General features: G+C 35.7%; 1 protein-coding gene across 1 annotated transcript in view; it reads right to left on the reverse strand.

Moving 5' to 3' along the window:
* The window catches only part of LOC145687585 (uncharacterized), a 66,293-nt gene that overhangs the window by 5,829 nt on the left and 36,070 nt on the right, over window positions 1-24,394 (reverse strand). The window lies entirely within an intron of this gene.

Genomic DNA, 24,394 nt, shown 5'->3' on the forward strand with positions numbered 1-24,394 from the left:
CTCGCGTAAGTAGTGAAGAGCCGCAATTGGAACCCTATCCCTAAACATCTTGTAATTCATTTTGAGATAGCCATTTTTCGCTTCTACACACCACCTGCCCTTTGTGACAATACGGAATTGGTTTGTAGCCAGGCAGACATGCTGATTCTTTCCCTTTTCTAAACGACATGGCATTTGCGAAACGATCCCCGCCTCCTCCAACACCATCATGGAATCTCGGAACCCCCTATCAAACAAAACACAGTCCCCTGGTTGTAAGAGCTGATTTAAACCATTTGCTGTGTCGGCGAACATAGAGTTTGTAATACTAGCATCATTATTTACATCAACAAATGGACCAACAATGTCGACAATGTACCCAATGGGTGTAACGATCATCATGGGTTTCACTAACGGACGTCCTTTTCGCACACTATACAGACACCTTTGCAGAGTGTAGTTCGTCGATTTTTCGGTGTAAATGTATGTTCCGTCAAAGACTAAAACCAGCTTGTCATCCCCTACCCCATAAAGCTTGCGGGGCTAAGCTGGAACCTTGCTGAAAAGAAACGAACGAGATAAATGCTTTGAACCCAATACGGACGGTACAAACTGCCTCATCAAATCCTGTCTGATTGATTTCAATGCATTTAATACACTTCCGTGGCATGGGTATCCAAATATTGTTCCTAGAAAGTCATTACAAAGATCATGCCTGAGTTTCATTAACAACATGCCCAGTCTGGTTTCAACGCTTGTAACACTACTCTTATGTAAGGTGTCACAGAAGCTGCACAGCACAGTCAACTGTTCATTGTTCAATCCCGTGAACACTACTAACTGTTCTTCAGGAATTTCTGCGAGGTTTACCTTCCTGTGCACAGCCAAAGTTGACGTATCTTTAACGTTGAGATCCGATCCCTGACTACCCATTTTTGGTTGTTTCTTCACACTTCACACATAAGAACTTGCCTTTATGTAGCATGTTGTACATAGTACTGTTGACGGACCGAAGCACTGGAATGACTTACCTTTGCTCCCATGCATGTAACTAACCGCTTGTAAGAACTCACTTCCACACACCGGGCGCTTTCTTTGCCCTCTAAACCATAGTTCGCACACTGAACATTGCCGATGTTTATCCGTGCTTCCACCGGAAGCCATTTGTCACACACGTCACCAAATTGTTTTGAAATGAATAATATGGCTTTTGCACTACACGTTTCCACACTGGCGAAACCTACCAGAAAATAACACCAAATAGTGCCCAACAACAAAGTTCGCATAAATGTCGCGAGAAACAGAACAACAAAAGTCACTGGACAAAAGCATGCAGGAATTGCCACTTCTTGCAGACACAATGAAGTTGGCACAACACGTGAATCGATCACCACCTACTTGCAGTCACTAGAGACGAGTAAGCTACTACAGAAATCAACACCTCCACAATGACCCTTCTACTGTACTTCCCTCGATAGAGGCAGCCTCGCAACAGATAGATAGCAAATATGAAGCGAATGTTTGAAAATACACAACCTCAAACGTCCGGATCGGTCAAACAGAACATAATGCAACTGACGTTTTCAACTCTTATTTGCCCCTTACCCTGTTGTACATCATAATATGACAATGGTCTTATTTGTCAGAATATGTCCCAGGTGGATGAATGGATAAGCTCCTTGCCTTGTACTCAAGGGATCTCAGGTTCGATTCCCGGTGGGGGCAGAGGGAGTCCGGATCCCTTGTTCAACAGTAGGTTCCATCTTTCGGACGTCATCATCTCATGGCAGGCAATGGCAAACCATCGTGGGTTCACCTTGCCCAGAGACCTTCGGGTCACAGTCCTGCCTTCGGGAGAAACACCACATCATCTTGATCTGCTTTTCGGAGGCGCTGATGGTACGTAATACAATTCCCAGCCAGCAAATACTCTTCCATACAGTCTATTAAACTACCAGATGATGTCCAATTTCAACACCCTGTATCAGCTAAAGGAAACGTAACACCACTTTCGTTTCTACCTATTATTTGTCCCGTACTCTGATGCACATCATGTGTTCAAATCATTGATCTCAGAGTTGTGGACGGTACCTACAAAAGTCCGAATATAACATGTAGTTTCCCATTTACTCCATTATAAACATTTGCTTTATTTTGGCTCTACTTTCTTGAAATCGTTATCAGTGTCGTGGAAATATTTTTTTTCCTGAGGAGTTGCCTTTATATCTATAGGAATACAGCAAAAAAGCGAGGCAAATAGAACTTTTATTTTTGACGAGAAGTTACACAGGGTCATTTACCACACATATACGTTTTCCGATTATACACATAGTATCAGTATTGAAAGTACCCTGAAAAATCATTATCAAATTACATTCTTACAAGAAGACAGTTTAGGATATGCGACAACAATTTTGGACATGAGTGCACCAGAAAATAGTTCAAATATTTGTTTTGTTAAAAAAAATATTGTTTAGTAACACAATACCGAAGTTTGGATTACGTTGTAACTTGTGCACATTTCCATCAACCAAGAACACTTACTTTTTTTTAATTCATAGTATGAGGTGGGAAAATACTCAATACTTTTGAAGCCAATACCCATGTATCAGCGACTATGAATTTTAAGATCAGCATCCACACGTTTTATTGTATTCTTTAATTTTGTTCAATTAGAGCACTTGATGTTTCAGAAATCACAAGAAAAAGTGAACTTTTCTTTTTTTCTCGTGTAACTACGGTACAATTTAAGATTTATGACTTCTAGGTAATAATTTATTTAGAAGTTGAAGTCGGAATATCAGATGTAATGAAATTTTTAAATAATGAAAAACAAAGTTGTTCACATTCTTAAAACTCAAATGTAAAAGTATAATTTTGTTTCCCAACATACTTTTTTTTTTTGAAATTATTAATTTTATCACCCTTGTATGAATTGCTTTCAGGTAATTTCTCTTGAACTTATGTGTCAAAAGACGCATATAAATTCAATAAATTGTTTCTACATCAATGCTTATCTTCCTTTGAAAGAAAGATTATTTAATACATTTGACCGTTTCGTAAGGCAAATTGATTTTTGGGGGAAAAGGTCCCGTCGCCTCACGTTGTTTCTAGTTTCTACTACATTGCTATTCATCATGTTTCATTCTTCATTTCCTCTGTTCGGAAGCTGACACCCAAAATAATATTCAAATGTTTGTATGTTGCTGGAAATACTACCTTCAGGATTCAACATTTTCACAGATTACTGATCCTATACTTTTACGATTGTATGTTAATTCACGATTAATAATGAGACGTTAGTGTATAGGTCTTTAGTTGTCTAAAATTTGTTGCTTTGTAACCAGTATATCGGGTACAGTCGTGAAAACAGAGCATTTTATTTTAAAATGTGAAACAGTGGTACACTTACAAACTTTAGAGCTTCACTATGAATCTGGAAGTGATAAATCTCGAACTTTTGGTTTCAATATCAGGATAAAGACGAGGTTAACCCTACGCGTGGGATACTGAATCCTTCTCAAAAAATATATTTCTCATATTTTCTTTCTATGAGGATCCAATATTGAAACCAGTTGAATCAAAACTTTCCAGTAATTTTAAAATCGATACATCCTTCTTAAAACTAGTTGTTCCAAACTCTATAATCAACGGGACTCTAGGATACGCAACCTGATCTGGAAGAACTCCAATATTACATGCAATCAACGATTTTTTTTTCTATTAATTAGAACACAGTTTATTCATATTAAGCCCTTACTGTATATCTTTCATTATGGCACCCCAGCTGTTGATAAATACGCCTAGTACCCGCCGGGGAACTTCAGACACTTTACTTCTAAATTCAGTCCACCATCATCCTCATCTTTTGATAAGAAAATGTATTATTTCAAATGTTGGAACGGTAAAATATTTTCGTTTCCCATCTTTATAAAAACAACACCAATCAAAGTAAAATAGACTACCATTGCACTCGTAGTTCACTGGAGCTGTCAAAATCTATGACAAAATCTTCCAGGTGCTTGCAATTAGTACATGTGATTATCCTTGAGGCTGTACTCATCTTCCACAAACAGTAATGACACTAAGATCCTATCTGTTTCTCTGTGGGTCGGTAACCGACTGTCGGACATTGGCATCCGTAGCTCATGCTCCATTGTTCCGTTCTGAGAAATTCACTTACAGGAAATGAACATTTGCTTCCGAAAAAAAAAATGCATATATTGTAGTTACTCATCCCAAATGTAACGCAAACTAGGTTCGTTGCTTAAAAATTTTAAACGTGTTAACGTTACGGTTACTTTGAAAAAAATGCAGCGCGTTTCTAAGAAACGTTACTTAAAAAGTAGCACGTTACAAGTAACGCGTTACTCTCGCTACGTTACTTCCCAAGACTGAAGATGAGTATGTTGCCAATTAATTGATTTAACACAAGTAAGGCATACAACATTCTTTTAATTTTCAAGAGATGTCACTTTCGACTCTGGAAGATTCTGTTGGCTTACAAGTTGTAGGAATGAAACTTGTGTTGTCTTTCTAATAATAAAATATGGCAAACCTCAATTTAAATATTAAGCTTCTTCTATTTCTAGAGATGACGCATAACATTCAAAAATCGGTATCATTTCGTGATTAGGTGTCAAACACGCATGCTTTATATAAGCATAATTTTCGGTTCAATTCGCTGTGAAAGTGTAATTAAGTTATTAGTTAATTATTTGGCATGAAAGCTATCACACTAAGGATAGTGATGATATAGGTTTAATTATAAGAAAATTTTACATTTGTGCTTTTAATGTATTATATTCGTGCTTCTTCTTCTTCTTTTATTTTTGTTGCCTCAAGATTTACAGAAATAAAATATTGATTGATTTGTGCGTGTTATGAATACTAATGATTTTCAGAAAGTAATAATGAAATTGGTTTAATTTCAGTCAAGGATTGCAAGCACTAATTCTGTATTTTAAACACAGCAAGCATTTAATATGCAGAACAAATTCACTCTAGAGTGTATAATGAAACTGGAAACTCAGCATATGTGATATTATTCAATCTTGTTATTGGATAACGCATCCCATGCAAAACGAGATAATTCATTTAAAATCTATTACCCAGTGATCCAATTAGACCTCATACTTATTCGTAATATGTATATTTTTCGACTTTTTTTTAAAGTATTATATACAGTAGTTATGTATGTGTTAAAAAGCAGATAGATCGCACGAGTATATGATTTGATATCACTAGTCTTTCATGTTGGCGTTAAGGTTTTATTTATTTATTTTTCTTAAGTAATCCGTGTGTTAATAAGTCAAATATATTGCAATTACTTAAATTCTTTATAGAAACTGGTTTTCTCTTACGAAAACTCGAATAACTGTAGTATTTAGCAAATGAAAAAAAATACAAAGCATAATCTATCAATTATAATTTCCAATGCTCTTGAAACTCAATGTATGAGTATGCGATATTAGTAGATTTCAAGTAATATATATATATATATATATATATATATATATTAAATAACGCGTGTTTGTTATCTTATCATGAACAAATCAATAAATATAATTTTATGATTTTAGCATGACGAAAGGACGAAAGTACCTAGACTGGAACAGATTTTTATGATACTACTTGGTAATGCAGTGCTTGTTACAACTGATCAACAAAGTGTCCATTAAGTTCAAAATTCAAATAGAAAGAAAGCGAGATAACTATTCTGTGTTAATAATTGGTTATGAGAATGCTATTTACTTTGTCCACGACGTAACAGAAATAAAACAAGTGCATAACGGTCTTTTTTTTTACTTCATCATTAGTACGTAGATATCTAATGAGAAGTGTCTTATGCATAAACTTTATAGTTTTCTCATCAAATGTCGTAATCATTTTATCGCATGTAGTATTTATTGCGGCAAGATGTTAAACTAACGAGTAGATGCATCGAAAAATGTTACAGTAAGTAAATCTCAATATTAGCCACTTTATTCCTGCAACTCAGTTGATCCTAATATCGCAGTAATAACATTTGCTAAAATTGGTGAATGCTGTACAGAAAAACTAAGAGGGACGTTGTGACAAGGAATTAAAAAAAATAAAAAAGTGAAGATTATTATTTTTGAATGCACATCATTAATACCAATATGAGCATACAGAAAAATAATAATTCATAGTTTTTTAACGCTGAAAATGTATTTAAGATACTAACGTAAGTTTCGTAATAAGAGAATAGTAGCAAACTTCTAGAATGTTGCATTAAGAACTACAATTTGTTAAAACAATATTTCGTAATGTATTGTAAACTTGTTTTATCAACAAAAAAAAAAAGTTTTCTCTTGACTTCTATTGTTTATGCTTGTTTTTCTCCTATTTCTTTTAAAGGATGAAAAATTGTGTGCATATCGATTCGATGCATTCATTCATCATGTTTGTTCGCCTTTGACATTGAAGTATGGTATTTCCCGGAAAATTAAGCGTAACATGGTCTAGATAGAGTTGTTTTGTATGGTGTTTAAATGGTTCGGGGCACGTGAGCTGCTAGCAGTGGAATAAATGGATCGATCAATTGCACTAAATTATTGTTTCCAGGTTGAATTCTTTTTAGGGAGGTTAGACTGATAAAAGTTCAGTGGAAAAAGCTAAGGGAATGCGAGCGGGTGTGATGGTGAACTGTGATACGAGTATATAATTATATATATATATATATATATATATATATATATATATATATATATATATATATATATATATATATATATATATATATATATATATATATATATATATATATATATATGCAGTTTGTAATGTATTCAGGAAATTTTACATAGTAACTAGCAGAACTTGCACTCTCTACACAGCGCATCATTCACATATGAACATAAATCTCCTTCTCATTCCTTACAATATCTGTACATGTCCATTTACATACGCAAGTGAAAGACGTCTTGAGAAAAAAAAATCGGCAAGGAGTATCACAAAGGGGAGATTGTTTTTTATTATCTTTCACCGTTTGCAAAATTTAAGCCTACTTCTTGTTTGAGTTTCTATGTCATGTATGACCAGTGTTTTCTTTCTTCTTGCATGCAGTATGCAATAAGGAAATACGTTACAAACATAATTAATTATAATGTCAGTTATATATGGTGTTCATTGGGCAAAACACTCCAAAAAAATAAAGATTCATCTTAGACTGGAGAAATGGTTATCCTTCCTTTTTCAGAATTATTTGGCCAGGAAACAAACGTCTGGGACAAATTCAACCCGTATATACGACAATGTGGTGTTGGAATGTACAATGCTTAGGATATGATGCTTTAGTTTATTTTTTTTTAATTTCAACACTTGCAGTGTACCCGTAAAAATGTAATAAAGAAATAATGGCCATTATTTTTAAATATTCAATTAGAACTGGACAATCTATGCAAAATTTTCAATCGATCAGTGAAAACGTCATCTTTCTAGAGCCTGTAGTTTCCGAGATATCATTGTCGAAATGATTGGCCACAAACATATAAACGTTCAGAAACATATAGTTTAAAAGAACTATAAAGATGGCAGCACAATTCATTTGCATTGGTTTTGGAGAAGGCTTATTGAAATACAAAGGCTTTGAACAATAGCTTTAAAACATAAACTTTACAGAAAAAGATGTATTTAAATAATAATTTATTTAAAGTACACCTACTTCAAAATTTTGTCTTTGTTAAATGTGAAATTACAAATAACCGTAAGCCAAAGGTTTGAAATCCAAAGTTAGAGCTTGGATACCAGGCGTTTTTTAAAGCATTTCATAAAGTGAGATTTCGTAATAAGAAAACACTAGTTTCAGATTTCAGATACTGAGAACTTATATACATTTTTTTTTATTATTCTTTTTTATCAGAAAGTAATAAGTATCAGTAGCGTTGGTAGATTCGAGCTGTGATAGATAAAATTAGTCGGTGCTTAATAAGTAAGGCCAGTCTTATCAGTTCTATGCGTGGCGTATTTATATTTCGACTCTCTTTCACCGGAATTTAAAGTCAGGTGTGCTAGGTGTCCGCATCTGCTTTTCTGAATATTTTGAAGATTTTTTTTTATTGTAAGTAAATATAAATTGTGAAATAAAATAATAATTTTAGATTAATCCATTTTAAGTGTCGTTCAGGTGGCTGACATGGGTGGCTGACGTGTATGCTGTCCATGGCCATTAATCACGTAGTCAAATAGTCCTTCTCCCGCATGTTGATATCACCGTTTAAATAATATGCTGAATAAACATCACGAGAGCTCCCTAGTGGTTAAATGGTAGTATACGCACCTTTGGCATGTGAGACCTGGGTTCGGTTCCGGCAGAAATTTATGTGGTTCGGATCCCACGTTTAGCTGTAGGTCCAGGTATTGGGCTTACATAGCATCGGCGCTGAAAGGACGCTACACTCCAAAGAATCCAAACAACTAAGCATTAGGTGAAGCAAGATGTCCGAAATAGCAATTATTGCAAGGAATCCTTTACCATTATTTTATTTTACTTGTAAATCTTTGGGTCCAAAGAACACAATTTGGTATATAAGGACTTCTTCCTTCAGCAAAACCGAATAATATATAATTTATTCTCATGAATTCAATAGGCAAATTCAGCAGAAGAGAGGGATAGGTCGTGTGCATGCAGAAAACTTTGAATAGAGCTTTTTGATATAATGTTATCATTACAACTTGGTATATCCTTGTGTCGTTGTTTGACATGATTTACACAGGCTGAATAGAAAGTAGTGGTAACATTGTTACAGATGGTGGTCAGAAAAATGGAAACACCTGTAGTTGGCAACACGTCAGATGTATAGGTTGGCAGTGATGTTGTGGCGCCCGCAGCGCCAGACCACTGGTGGTGGTGTGTTAGGTCGGTCTCCGTACTACGTCAGGCGCGGTGGAACAACAGTGTCCAGTGGCTGCAGCAGACGGAGGTAGTGTAAAATGGGAGACCTCTCAGATTTTCAAAGAGGGCAAATTGTTGGTGCACGGTTGTGTGGAGTGAGTGTGACGGCAGTGGCTACTGTGTTAGGTGTGTCGCGTGGGACAGTGTCGAAGGTGATGACGACCTACACAACACACGGGAAAACCACATCGGGGAAGCGGAACAGTGGGCGGAAGAAAATCATGAGTGACAGGTCACGCCGGGTATTAAAGCGCATTGTCACGCAGAACCGTCGTGTCACTGCCAAGTGACGGAGGAACTCAATCAGCACCTCCCCCACCCCGTTTCGACAATCACAGTCCGCCGCGAATTACATGACATGAACTTACGGGGTCGTGTTGCACGGGCCAAACCGCTCATCAGGGACCATAACGCTTTTGCACGCCGCAAATGGTGCCGTGACCATGCAACGTGGACCGTTGAGGACTGGAAACGTGTGATATGGTCAGATGAGTCATCCTTCACCCTATTCCCAACCACGGGCCGTGTTTATGTGTGAAGAACGCCCAAAGAAGCTTATGATGTGCAGTATCTCCACCCAACTGTGAAACATGGGGGCGGCTCGGCGATGCTGTGGGCCGCCATATCATGGTTTTCATTGGGTCCTGTGGTCACAGTTAGCGGACAAATCACTGCCAACGATTATGTCGCAATTTTAGGAGACCACTTGCATCCTATGGTCCGGTTGTTGTTCCCGGACAATTACGCCATCTTCCAGGATGATAATGCACCCATTCACACATCTGGCGTTGTTGCATCGTGGTTTGAGGAACATCGGGATGAAGTTCAACACCTCCCCTGGCCCGCCCAATCCCCAGATCTCAACATAATTGAACATCTGTGGTCCGTCTTGGAAACACGACTCCTCCATCCTCTCTCACAGAACTGGCCGATGCCTTGCACGGATAATGGTGTAAAATTCCACTTGCTACCATTCACAACGTCTATACCTCCATCCCACGTCGCATCAAGGCTGTTCTGAAGTCGAAAGGTGGCCCGACACCATATTAATCTGGTAAGTTGCAATTTCGTTCAGGTGTTTCCATTTTTCTTATCACCATCTGTATAATGTGTACGTGGTTTTATGCACAGAAGAATATACGTTAAATTTCTTCAATGTAATCGCCTACTGACTCTGTCACATTCTGCGACACATGTGAAAGACACTGTGCACCGTCAGTGCATCAATCTTTGTCGATATTCTGCAGGGACCGCTATATGGCAAAGAAGATGTCTTCTCTTGTGTCGTAGTGCATCCTGCGAAACGTCCTTCACTTTGTGAAAAAGGTTTTATGAAGTCCTTGGAAAGATTGTTGTACACTGCGCTCATATTTCACTCCAATATTGATCCGCGCATGTTGTTCACATTTCCAAAACACATTGTTACGGCGCTTCTACTTTTCTCGTTTACTTCACAGCGCTGCTACTTTTGACTGAATAGCACATAGTCGCTACAACTTGTCTGTCGCCTCGTATTCCCTTATCTGCTACGGAACTCGTGTAGCGCTGAGACACAGCTCTCTTATTTTAGAACAGTGTCGCAACTATGTTTATCATCCTATATATGTGCAAACTGCAATCTTATACGATAATACTGACAAGGAAACGGATCCAGACAGTGCTAAGGAAATATTCTCAGTATCTAAAGTTGCCAAGCAGTTACCTGCTAGATATCATATTTTGAATATATGCTGTTTTGAACACATAAAAGAACTTGTTTAACTTGATACATTGTGTAACTTTAAATAATGTGTGGAGCGTTCAGGGAACAAGACAATCAAGTTCAAGTACCAAAGTAATAAGAAAAAAACTCTGTATAAATGTCTGTACGACGCGCTTAAGAGCAGAAAAGTTAACACCGTTTTACATAAGAGCTATTTACAACAACTGGGCATGAATTTTACTCTTTAAGCTCTGAACGAAGCATCAAATAGAGATATTAGATATGAAATATGTTCAAAATGGCCAAAATTGTACTTTCTTCCCTTGTGCGCTGACGTGCCATATTTACTAAACATTACAACACTACTATTTACTGAACATTAGTAATTTCTTACCCGATAAACACCATCCTTTACGAAGACACTTACATGTCGGAAGAGGAAGATTGCGAGCGGCAGTGAATTTTAGAGCTATGTTGGCAGTAGTTCACTACCAGAAGAGTTACCCTTACCGAATTGGGGTAATGGAGAATCTAGACGAAGGATGTCTTGTTGGAAGGTAGCAATTCTCCAGTAACTAAGTTGGGGGAAATCATAGCGATCGGTACTCAACTTGGACATTAGTTCCAGGTGTGGTCAGAGTGCCTTTAACGGCTGGGATACTGCGGGTGGAAAGCAGCGGGAAACCACCACTCTATTTTTCCCTAGTTTGCTGACACTAGAAAGATAGCATATGTACAATGGTCTTTCGCAGTTCAAAATATAGTTATGAAGGTAAAATATTATCCCATTCGAATCTCCGGAAGGGGAATGTTTTTAAGAAGATTATTGGATGAGAGGAACAGTGTGGGAAAGGTCGCTGAAGGAATGAAGACAAGCAATAATGATTTCCAAAGTTAAATATTTTGCGTTTTTTGACGACCAGATAAGTATTTCTCTGTCAGCTTTTCCCGCTCTAGTATTATAGATGAGGACCAGTGTGATTAACTTTGCTCTTTTAGCGCAAAATAAGCAAAGCTGACCTAATCTAACCTAAATTAACCGAAAAATAAGCTATTTTCGACAGTCAACGATACGACCCTCTTTCGTAGCACAAAGACCGCTTTTCCAAATTCTGGGCAGTATAAAGTGGAAGCTATCCTTTATCACATATACCCATTCAATGAAATTTTATATTAAAATATAAAAAAAAGGAGCACTCAATGCTTATACATCTAACTTTTGCGCACCCTTGTTTAGTTTCAAATAATTAGGAGGGAAAAGTTTTATATCATGAATATTCGTTGAAACAAGCCAGCTTTGCAAAATGAAAACAAATATTTTGAAAGATCGTTATATTTGCTGTGGATGTTCTTTTACAACGTTTGAATATGAGCATTTTGTGTAGTGGCTTTTATCTTGATCTTTTTGCATGAAGTTGATCTTTTGAGAGAGCTTTCTGTATTCGTTTTGGCATGTGCTAATTTTCTGTAGGCTTTTCGAAAAAAAAATGAATAGTAATCATACACACAGACACAGACACACAGATACACACACACACACACACACACACACATATATATATATATATATATATATATATATATATATATATATATATATACAGAGAGAGAGAGAGAGAGAGTTTGGGAGGGTGATATTTCGTGTATCTAAGTTGAAACAGTTGTGAAATATCCTGAAAAATCCAGGTTATTCAAAACGTATAAATATTGTAATTGCGGCATTAAAGGACGAATATTGTAAGGGAATAAAGTCTCCTTATAGTGTATCTCTTGTAACTTTTTTTTTACATACAGAATGTTTCAAAACAACACATACAACGTTTGGGAGATGAATTCTGACACCAAGATAAGACAAAAAGTAAAGACCAACGTGGGTGCACAAATGTTTCCCTTCCGAGTTATAGGCTGCAGAAAACATAATGAAATGAAAAACCATTAAAGGTCCATAGCTCCAAAACTATGGGACTTACTGTAGTCGGGTCAAGAGTTCACTTTGGACTATGCACCCTATCCAAAAATCCGTTTTTCGTAATTCTGCGGTATTGCCGCAACAATTTTTATAGAGGTAATTGATGTGCACTTCAGATTATGTGCCCGTAGCCGAACTCCCTCCAGAAAAATTGTTGAGTGAGTACCACATGATTCCGAAACTTGGATATTTGAATAGGGCACATAATAGTTCCTAAGTGAAGTCTTCACCCGACTACACTAGGTCCCATAGTTTTGGAGCTATGGAACTTTAAAGTTCATGTGTTCATGTTTTCGGCAGCCTATATCTCCGAAAGGAAGTATTTGTGCGCCCAGGTTGGTCTATACTTTTCGTCTCATTTTTGTGTCAGGAATCACCTCCCAAACGTTGTCGGTGTTGTTTTGAAACACCCTGTATGTGTCATTGAAATTATTTCGATTTACTGTGCTGTGTGTACAAGTGATTTGCTTTTTTTTTTTTTTTTTTTTTTTTTTTTTTTTTTTTTTTAAGGAATTTAGATTACTAAAGCTCCTGTATACATTTACCCTATCAGTCTGTTTGCCCTTCGTCCGAGAGTGAAAGAAAAAAACAATCAAGAATTATTTTGATGGATTTACGTCAGTTTTGGCCAAGACGTAGAGAGTCAAAATTAGAAACCGAGTTCGGTGGTGGAGATGCATTGAAAGCTTAAATGGTAAAAGCGAGCACGTTGGATTTATGCATTGGTCACAATAGAGTAAAAACAGAAATATAGGCTATAGCGAGAAACTTTTTTCTTTCTTTCTTTTTTGCTTTTCCTGCAATCATTTAAATGTCCCAAGAATAGATTCCATCCCCACTCTAATACATCTACTAAAACCGGAACTGGTAGAATTCTGCTACAATTTGTGGTGTTAGCGAGATGCACTTACCTCTCTCTCTCTCTTTATATATATATACGGCGAAAACGGGTTTTGCAGTTTCCTAGACAAAAATGGTTAGGTGGGCCACGGACCCCCTCCAAACCTTTGATCACGAAATAACAAAGTGCAAGTAACAGTGTGTCAGATGTCTGTAAAGGACACAAAGAATAGCAATGAAACTTTTTGTATGGACAACACGCAAAAAATAAAGGATTAGAACCCAGAGGCTCAATGCCGCGTTCACAAAAACTTTCCATTGACTTCTGTCCTTAGTCAACTGGATCAACTATTTACTTTGTACTCCTATTTCGCAGAAATACTAATACATTAGATTTAGATTTAGGAATACAATAGAACGTAATCGGAAAACGACCATGTGGAAGACCTAGGAGCAATGGAAGGATAATATTAATATACTGTCCTCCCATCTGCATCTGAGACTTCCTAATTGTCGTTTTGAGATTGGACTTTTAGTCAAAACTTTGAAAGTGTTCTTTTTTTTTCATTTCCTGCGTAGCCTGTGCACCTGAGCATCCTAGACTTGATGGACCGTGGTAAACGGTATAAATTGTGCAGTTCGTTGTTATGAAGTTTCGGACACTCCGCATTCTCGTTCCTCTTGACTCCGAATATTCGTACGCATTTTTCCCTCAAAGTGAGCGACCATGTTTCGCAACCGTACAACGCAACAGTTTTTTTTTTTTTTTGTATGTTAAGCTTTAAATTCCACGACAGGATTCGCTAAGATAAAATATTTTGAACTGAATAATAACACAAATTCCCCTAATGTTGAATGTTAATATATTCGTGAATGTTGTTTTCATCTGTTAAAATTGAACCTAGATATTTGAAAGTGTCCGTTTTATTAAAAGTATTATTTGATATTTTGACGCATCCGTAATTTACAGTATTAATGACCGGACGAATTTCTATTTTCTCTGCATTTGCTTTAATAAGTTTGAAGCCATTGATACCGAAAATAAATATTTATTGTGTATGAAATAGATTCAAACTGCAGGTATCAATAAAAAGTTTAGCGGATACGATCGCAATAAACCTACGCTGATTTGATAACGATTGCCAAAGAGAGAGTAGCAATTACACAAACAAACGAAATAAAAGGTATTACAGAAGTATTAAGCTAAGAAATTTCCACTTCTAGACCTTTGTATGAGATGGTTATATTCAGCGTGCAAATAATGTTTTGTGACAAATGTTAAAGCTATTCCCTGAGCTAAACTCCACTTTTTTTTCAATATAATTCGGTGTATAACCTAAATGCAATGAAGAACATATTTTCCTTTTGTTTAGTTAGTCAAATATTATTTGACAAATGATATTGCATGTACTAATATTTGTTTTCAAGACCTTCCGTGTAGTGTATAATTTTGGATACCCAACAATTATGACGTTATAAACTGTGCAATCCAAGATCCGGTCTATAGGAAAAGGCTTGGAAACAATTATTAGTTTATTTAATGCAAGGTGTGATCAAAAAGTATAGTAAATGTAGTTGCACAGTGCCATCTATCGATGTTGTATCAATTTCAACTTGTAAGCCCGGTAGAGCCGGTGCAGTCAGTGTCAGGTTTGAACAAATTGTGGCATGTTAGTTGGCTTCCAGAGGCAGAAAAGTGAGGACGTGTTAAAGAGTGTCTGTCGTGTGCCAACATTAAATGTTGTTCTAAATGAAAAAGAAAAGGCTCACTAAATGTCAAAATAAATGCATGGCAATGAATCAGTGGCATTGAAAACTGTTCACAAACGGTATGAGCGATTCAAAAGCTGCAAGGAATCGGTTGAAAACGAGCAACGATCGAGGCGTACTTCGACGTCAGAAATTAATTAACTAATAAAAATAAAGTCGTGCAAAAATGGCACAAATGATGTATTCAAACAAGTGAATGACTGTTTGAGAGCTTCCCGAAGAACTAAACATCTCTTATGGGTTCCTGGAACGCATTTTAACAGCCGTTTAAATAAGCAAATGGCTTCCATCTTCATCACGAAAACGCGCTGCGTCATACCTTGCTTCCGATCCTTGCTTTTGGCCGAAAAAATATATATATTCTTGTCTGTCCACATTCGCTATGCTAGCGCCATGCGGCCTCTGGTTCTTCCCAAAAAGTAAAAACATTGTTAAAGGAAATCGTTTTGACCTATTCCTGACATTGACATGGCCACGACAGAGCAGCTGAACACGCTTCCAAAAGAAGCCCCCCAGAAGTGCTTCCAGTCATAGATTCAACATTGGAATTAGTGCATTGCTAGCGAAGGACAGTACTTTGAAGGAGATAAAATCAAATTTTGTGTAAGCGTATTACTTTGTTTCTAATAAAATTATTATCCGTATATTTTTGATCGCACCTCATATCATCGTGTAGTTACTACCTGTCTCAATTCCTACAATTTTGGAATTCTTCATCGACTTTAAGTTATTCACTATTTTTTTAAGTGCAGGTAAGCTTAGCAACGAGCATCACAAACACATCAGCATACTAAATGTGTTGAATGAGTAATTTCGTGGTAAGCTTAGTGATTTTAATGGCGCTAACATAGCGCACTCCTTTCTAATTCTGAGTTTTTGTTTTTCATCGTTGTATTCTAATACTGTTAAGTATGTAATTAGCGTATTTTATTCATGTTTTCTCACCTCTCGTGCATGAAGTGAAATGAAATTGAGTTAAGAAACTGTAGTTTCGTGGATATAACTTTTTTTTTGTAATATGTTTTAATTTTACTCCTTAAGAGTTAGAATCTCGCTATGAGGCTTTTTTAATTAGTCTCTTTGTCATCTTCTTTTTGTGAGTTTTAATTTAGATTGTATCCTGGATATTTAATTTGTCATTCTCCTAGAAACGAAATTTATATATTTAGCAGTTGTATAACGTTTATTAACAAACATTTCTAGCTCCATCAGTATTTGAAACTGATGTAATAAACAAGAGAGAGAGGAGATAAATTTTGAGTCAACATTACTCCCCAATACGCAGAAGACCATAAAAACAGTCGCTTCAATTAAATAAATGGTCCTACACACTTGGAATTTTTATTTCAAATATTTAACGTTCAACTCTGGTGCGTGGGGTCCCTGGCTCAATCCCAGCTCGCGCCAAGTGAACTTTTTGGTGAACAAACACCGTTGGTTTTCTCTAGGTTCTCCCGTTTTCTACCACTCTATTCATTCCACAATTTTATTCATTTCTCATCATAATCATTTCCTTTAGCCTAGTCGACATAACTGTGGAACGTAAAACTGAAATATTGCATTTAAAACAAAAATATTTAAGGAAAATGTCCCATTGCATATATATATATATATATATATATATATATATATATATATATATATATATATATATATGTGTGTGTGTGTGTGTGTGTGTGTGTGTGTATGTATGTATAGATAGATAGATATAGATATAGATATGTATTTGTAAGATGCCTCCAAACATTATATTCCAACACGTGGGATACATGTTCTAAATTGTGATGGTAGCATTAATGCATTCATTCAGATACGTTTCAGTGAATATATAAAATAAACATAACCAATAAAGTTCTGCCGCTTTTCGTGGAGGTATGTGTTCAATTGACCCTCACTCCGTGAGTAGAATGCGAATGGAGATAAGGCGAAGGTGAGTTGTTGGTGTGGGTATATGCAACATAATACCTGGTTGTGGCAGTTCAGTTACAACGTGAAGTTGCGTAAGGACAGAGCGAAAATGGGCCCTCTAAAGAGCGTTCTAAGGTCGTGTATGCTGTATGAGTTCAAATTGGGGTCAAATGCCGAAGATACATCAGGCCTTTGGTGAGGGTGTCGCGACTACGCGGACAGTGTAACAGTGGTTTAACAAGTTTGATGACGGTGACGAAACACTCGAAGATGCACCATGTGCCGGGAGAACAACACATGCACAAAATGAAAATCCTCAGGCCAGACATGTGAGGAACTGTAATTCAGTGTGAGTGAAGAAACCATTCGGCAGCACCTCCATACACTTGGGAAGGACTACAAATTGGGTCGAAAGCGACAAAACTTTCTTGGCTACCTTTATATGTACACAGAAGATATTCAGAGATATGTCATAAGGGTGAAAAAATTGATATAAATAGTACATGCAAAAAGTAGTTGTTATGCACTAAGCGCAAATAATGTTACACAATGGATTTGTGTGCGTGTATGTTCCAGCATGATCCTAGAACGTCTGAAGCAATTTAACGAAACTTGGTATACATACTACTTACAGTCTGCAAAATTGTACTGATGAGGAAAGACTTCCATAGCGCACATAGGGTGAATAGTAAGAGTGAACGAGTAGGATTGTGAATGACCGACATTAGTGTCAAATCCGTAGTTTTCGGGGTCGCCGAGATGAACAGTGACACTTCTGATGCGTTTTGAATCCTAATTCATATACCATTAGTTGAAGGATGGTTACATTAAAAAAAACAATTGAAAATTACCTATATCAGTGTCGAATTCAGTTTTTCGGGTCCGTAAGTTGATTGGTGACAGTTTCGATGCTCTTTAAGTCTAATATCAGCTCCCAGTTCACCCGGTACTTAGGGAGAGTGGAAGGGGGTAACATATAAATAATCAAAATTGACCGATATTAGTGTAGAGTCAATAATTTTCGGGGTCGCTGAGATGAATATCGACACTCTTGATGTCGCTTAAATGCAAGTTCAGTCGCCATTAGTACCCCTAGAGAGGAATTGTGACATTAAACGAATCATATGAAATGGCCGATATTAGTATGAAATGCACAGTTTTCAGGGTACCTAAGTTGATTGACGACACTCCCTATATAATTTAAGTCTAGGTTTAACCCACATTACCAGCCCTAAGATGGTAGGAATGGATTGACCGTAAAATAATCGAAAGTGACCGATATTATTGTCGAATTCATAGTTATTGATGTCGCCGATATCAATAATTATATTCCTGATAGCATTAAAGTGTAAGTTCAGCCCAATCGGCGTGAGGGCTAAGAATGAGTAAAAGATAAAATGTCTCAAGTGACTGCGGTTAGTGTAGAATCCATACTGTGGGTTCGTTAAGCCTTTAGGTTGCAATCACAATGACATTTAATCCCAAGTTTAAACATGAACGGACATGTCAGGTGGATTGAAAATTTACAGCCTACAGTTTTCGGGGTCGTTGGAATGAATAGTGATGGCCCAAATGCCGTTTATGTCCATTCCCATTGACAGAATATTAGGGGAGATGGAAAGTGTAATATCAAAAATAGCTGAGATTTGCTTCAAATTCATAGCTTTTGGGATCGGGAAAACGTCTGATTCACTTGATGACTTTTTGATGTTACTTGATACCTACTTCAAGCTGGGCTATTTAATCATATTAATTTGATTAAAAGTGTATTATTTGGGGGAAGAATGTTTCAATGTTTATGCTGAAGTAGACAATCTTCTGTATTTTTATCATTACATTTTCATTGCAATAATTTCAAATATTTCCCATCTCCCCGTGCAAAGACCGAGAATTTTAACTTTTATAAAGGGATCACAAGTCTTGGTGCATGGGGAAAAAGCACATTTTAGTCAATTTACTGTTAATGAATAATATTTTCAATGCTATTTCCGTGCTGTTCAATGCATAATTTGATGCGTTTTGCAAGATTAGATGGAATAAATCTGAATTGCCGTCGATTTCAACATACTGACTGGTAATGTGATCTGCCAGGTGGTTTCAATTTCTTATCTTCATCGAGTAAACTTTCTTTTCAGCATACCCCCCCAAAAAATAAATCAAGGGGAGAAAGGTCTGGCGAACGAGGGGACCACTCCACATGACCTCTTCTCCCACCAATTTCCAACAGCTGCAGCAAAATGGGCAGGGGCCCGATCCTGCTGAAACCATTCTGGAAGTCCCTCACTCAGACGCTCAATTTGAGACATCAGTTTGTCCCTCAGCATGTTCAGATAAAGTCTCATCTTTACATATCCATCAAAGAAGAAACGTCTTAGCACATAAGCTTTCCACACACCATCACTTTTTTGGAAGCCCTCCTGTTTGGATGGACTCATTCAATGTGGATTACTTGAACGGCAATAAAACAAATAGGTTGACGATGAGGGTGTCAAAAGTTAAATTCTTCCGTAATTTTCCGATAGGATCATGCTTCTTATCCACTTAAGAATACCAACTCGACTCGTTCTTCTCTAGACAGAGACATCATTCAATCTAATAATATATCTTAGAATTCCCTATGTACCCAGACTTTATGGAAACACTGTATATAAAATACAGTAGAACTAGAAAAAAATGCTGGCATTTTACGTCCACTTTCAATATTATTATTTTGAGAAAAGCGAATCGAACCGTTTATTTTCCACAAATGAATATATATATATATATATATATATATATATATATATATATATCTTTCAGTTGGACATCCTATGATCATTCCCTTTACGCTAAGGGAGAAGGATGATTAGTGCAAATGTTAGATGATGAAAAATGTTAGTGGAATGAGAATGTGGAAGAAGACGGGAGAATCCAGAGAAAACTTACGAACACGATGTTGTCCACCACAAACTTACGTGGCCGGTGATCAAAACAGGAACCCCATGCAACTAAGATAAGCGTTCTATTATTGAGTCATTGTACCCCTTCTTTTCTTTCTCACGTTAGAGTATATCTCTATACTTAATAGTGTTACAATAAACAAGTGTTGCTTACTCTAAGGTACTAAAACGCATTATCTCACCGATTTCTTGTCCTTTGCTTTTTCTTTCTCTTTTTTTCTTTTAACGGCAGCTTTTTACTTTCTTTCTTCTTATTCTTTAACCTATTTTCTGAAAAAAAAAACAGACAGAGATAGAGTTAGTTTTTTTTTTCTCTTCATCTTTGTCGACGCAAGCACTCGAATATATATATATATATATATATATATATATATATATATATATATATATATATATATATATATATATATATAAACGTGTATATGTGTGTATGTGAAAAACCTTTTCTTTCCATTGTTGCCCCTTCCTCTGTTGAATCATCATATTCAACATTCCTTCTCAGTTTGAGTTCTTGAAAAAAATATTCCAACTCTTTCTTTTTTTATTATTTTCTGCTCCTGTACGTCAACTATTTTTTTTCTTTTATGGATCTTCTTGTCGTCAATTCCCTTCCGTTTCTTTCTTTCCTCTCTCTTTCGCCTCTCTCGGCTTTCCGAAATATCCTCGACTGTTCCTGGTGAAGAGTAAGCCACAGTTAGCTGGGGCAGATAACTCCCGTCGGCCCTGTCGCGAAGTATTGATTCGACAGAGCTCGGTGTGGACCAACGGGGAAGAGAAAGTGCGAGCAGTGGAGTGAGTTGGAATCCAACTACCATCCGGGGATCCAAACTCGGCGCCTTGTTTCTCTTGTCAACGTTACTTTACCTCTCCTTCTAGTTTTTCCTATCTTTTATTTCTTTATTATTGTTGTTATTATTACTGTTACCTTCTCTCGTCCCTTACTTAATTCATACTTTTTTTGTTTGTTTGTTTACTTGCTTCTTGCTTGATCGTAAAGCAAAACTTTTCCTAAGGTATGAATTAATTTTGTCAACGCACCAAATGAGTGAATACGTCGCGTTGCGTCTTGTTCTTGTTCATCGTAGTTATAACACTGTCTTCTTTCTTTTCCCGCTTCTTCACGCGTGAAACTGTAATACAAAGAAAATAAAGTTTTTTTTCTTCTTATTTAAATCTTATCAGTTTCTTGCTTCGCCTTGTGATGTACTTGTAGCACCAAGTTTTTCCGATTGCTTTTCACTGAATTGGCCCTGATTGCTTTTCCCTTCCATACCTACCTACCGCTGTAAATTACTTTTCTCCGATCTTCGCAGTGAATTCATTTGCACCTCAAATCATTATTTTTTTCCCTTCCTTTGACACTCTTTAACTTTCTTCTTAGATTTTTTTTTTTTAATGTGCAATTCATGTTATAGTTCAAACCAGAAACTTTGCCACGCGTATTTTCTGTTTCTTCAGAACACATGAATTTTAATCGCATCTTGTTGCTACTTAAGCGCTCTCTTGTGTCCTTGTGTCCTTGTTGTTTTAGTAAATAGCTCGTAAAACTTTTTTTTCTTTAACCTAATATATATTCTTTCATTATGAACGTTACTAGAATTTACTGGATTTTTTTTTTTTACTTTAATTCAAATTTAGTATTGATTGTAGGTCATTCAGGTAACGAATTGCCTTATCTTTGTTCCTCCCTCCCTATCTATCTTTTTTTTAACGAGATTTCCAATGGAGAATCAATTTGTATATAAAACAAAAACATATCATTGAGAAAAAAGGTCATTGGTAGAATTTGACGTATGAAACAACTGAAATGAATAATTGGGTTTTCTCTTATTTATTTATTTATTCTAAATTTCTTTCTTAAACCAAAATTATGCTTGTTAACCTTTGGGAAGTTGTAGTTGATGTTATTTTTTATTTATTTATTTTTTTTTTTTTTTTTGTTAAATGTTAATGCTATTTTAAATGTTACTTTTTATTTGAAGAAACTTTTATTTGTTTTACTTTAAAAAGACAGACTGCATTACAAGATTGTGTCTTGAAATAGAATACGTAACTACAAAGTTTATTTGTCAGCTTTATAATATGTTTTGAATATTTCTTTTAAGAAACAGCTAGTGAGCTGCTCTTCACCAAATGTTGTTGTTGTTTTATTATTATTATTATTACTATTATTATTATTATTATTATTATTATTATTATTATTATTATTATTATTATTATCAATAATAATAATAATAATAATAATAATAATAATAATAATAATAACAGTAGTAGTAGTAGTTGTTGTTGTTGTTGTTGTTTTTAATCAACAAATTAGAAATGGATTTTAAATGTTTGATCAGGCTTGCTTGATTTTTATTGTACCAGGGTAGAGGAACACATTCGCGAAATCCTGTTACTTCTTCTTCTCTGGGAATTCAAATTATTCTTCACCTTTATTTATGAAAAGAAAAAGGTCCATAATATTGTATTCCTGTTATATTTCAAGGTAAATGTGCGTATTTGGTGAAGCTCTCTCTTTTTTTTTTTTTTTTTGTAGTCTTTGCTGCAATTTTTTTCTGTTTTTATTTTTTTATTAGTTTTGCTTGTACAACTTATTTCTGCCATTATATATATTATTTTTTTTTCTTTCTTGATGACAGTTTAAACTAACAGACTTACCATGATAATGCGATGTATTGGTCTCACTACTTTCAAGTTTTCAGTTCCTCATGAATCAAACATGTGATGCGTGCATAATATCGTAAAAAATGCACAAGACTTAACTTTTTACCTGTGAAAAGTTGTTTACTTTTTTTTCCTCTTCTTCTTCTTCACACACCCACGCATGTATATATATATATATATATATATATATATATATATATATATATACGTGTGTATGTGTGTATACACATTACTCAGAATATTTTACTTTCGAGTATACTCTAATATTTTTCTCAATAAGCACATGAAAAATACACTATACTTAGCAATTAGAAGTAAGTTAATATTTCAAAAGTTACCTTTACAGTATAACATAATTAATTAAACCCCCCAAAAAATAAATAACAAAATATACTTAATTAAAGATGCATAATTAACATATTATAACAACTTATGATTCCACCTTGAGCACTCACCTTATGTCAATTATTTCGCACGCGGTTCAATAACTGATATTATTATTATTATTATTATTATTATTATTATTATTATTATTATTATTATTATTATTATTATTATTATTATTATTATTAAACGGTCTTTAAATTTTCAGTTCTACTGATTGTGGATGTTAAACTGGGCATCGGTTAAGAAAATACATCGCTCTTGAGAACTTCGTGTTGAGAGAAGTTGAGCTCTTTTATGAATATCTGAATATTGATATTTTGAGCGGTCAATATATTTGACGGGGGAGGGTGACTGTAAACCTTCAGAAGAGTGAAAGTTCTTTCAAGAAAAGAAGAATAAGTTAAGTGCTCAAATATTAATATTCCGTCATCCCCTTATTCCAGTTCAATTCAAGAGTTATTAAGTGGCTGCTCTTATCCGAGCCTTGGGATGTCTTCTTACCTATTAGGTGGAAATAGTTCTTTTGGGTTGCTAAATGATATATATAGGGTGTTTCATAACAGCACTGACAACGTTTCGGAGATGATTCCAAACATCATGATAAGACAAAATATATAGACCAACTTGCATGCACAAACGCTTCCTTTCGGTGTGATAGGCTGCCGAAAACATGGAAAAATAAACTTTAAGGATGCATATCTCCCAACTATACGACCTACTGTAGTTGGGTCAAGACTTTGTTTAGGAACTAGTATCTGCCCTATCCAAGTATCCATGTTTCAGAATCCTGTGGTATTTCCGCAACTTTTTTTTCAGGCAGTTTAGCTACGGGCATGTAATTTCAAGTACTTACCAACTATCTCTATAAAAATTCTTGCGAAAGTACCGCAGAATTTTGAAACATTGATATTTGGATAGGACACATACTAGTTTCTAAATAAAGTCTTAACCCGACTATGATAGGTCCCATAGTATTGGAGCTATAGACTTTTAAAGTTCATTTTTTTATGTTTTGGCAGCCTATAACTCCGAAATGAAACCTTGTGCACCCAGGTTGGCCTATACTTTTTTCTTACCTTGGTGTCAAGAATCATCTCCCAAATATTGTCAGTGTTGTTTCGAAACACCCTGTTTATATACTGAGGGATTGGTTATCTTTCTAGTGGATTTGATGTTGAGAATTGGCAGTGTTTTGTATATAGAAAGTATGCACGGAATAATTCGATCCTTTGTAATCGAGAATTTGTTACCTTATAATATCGTTAAGCATGTAAGAGGATCACAATCACTGCTAAAGACAATAAAGAGGATCACGT

Source organism: Thermobia domestica, chromosome 6 (genome assembly GCF_964235325.1).
Source record: "Thermobia domestica chromosome 6, izTheDome1.hap1.1, whole genome shotgun sequence".
Classification (NCBI taxonomy): Eukaryota; Metazoa; Arthropoda; class Insecta; order Zygentoma; family Lepismatidae; genus Thermobia; species Thermobia domestica.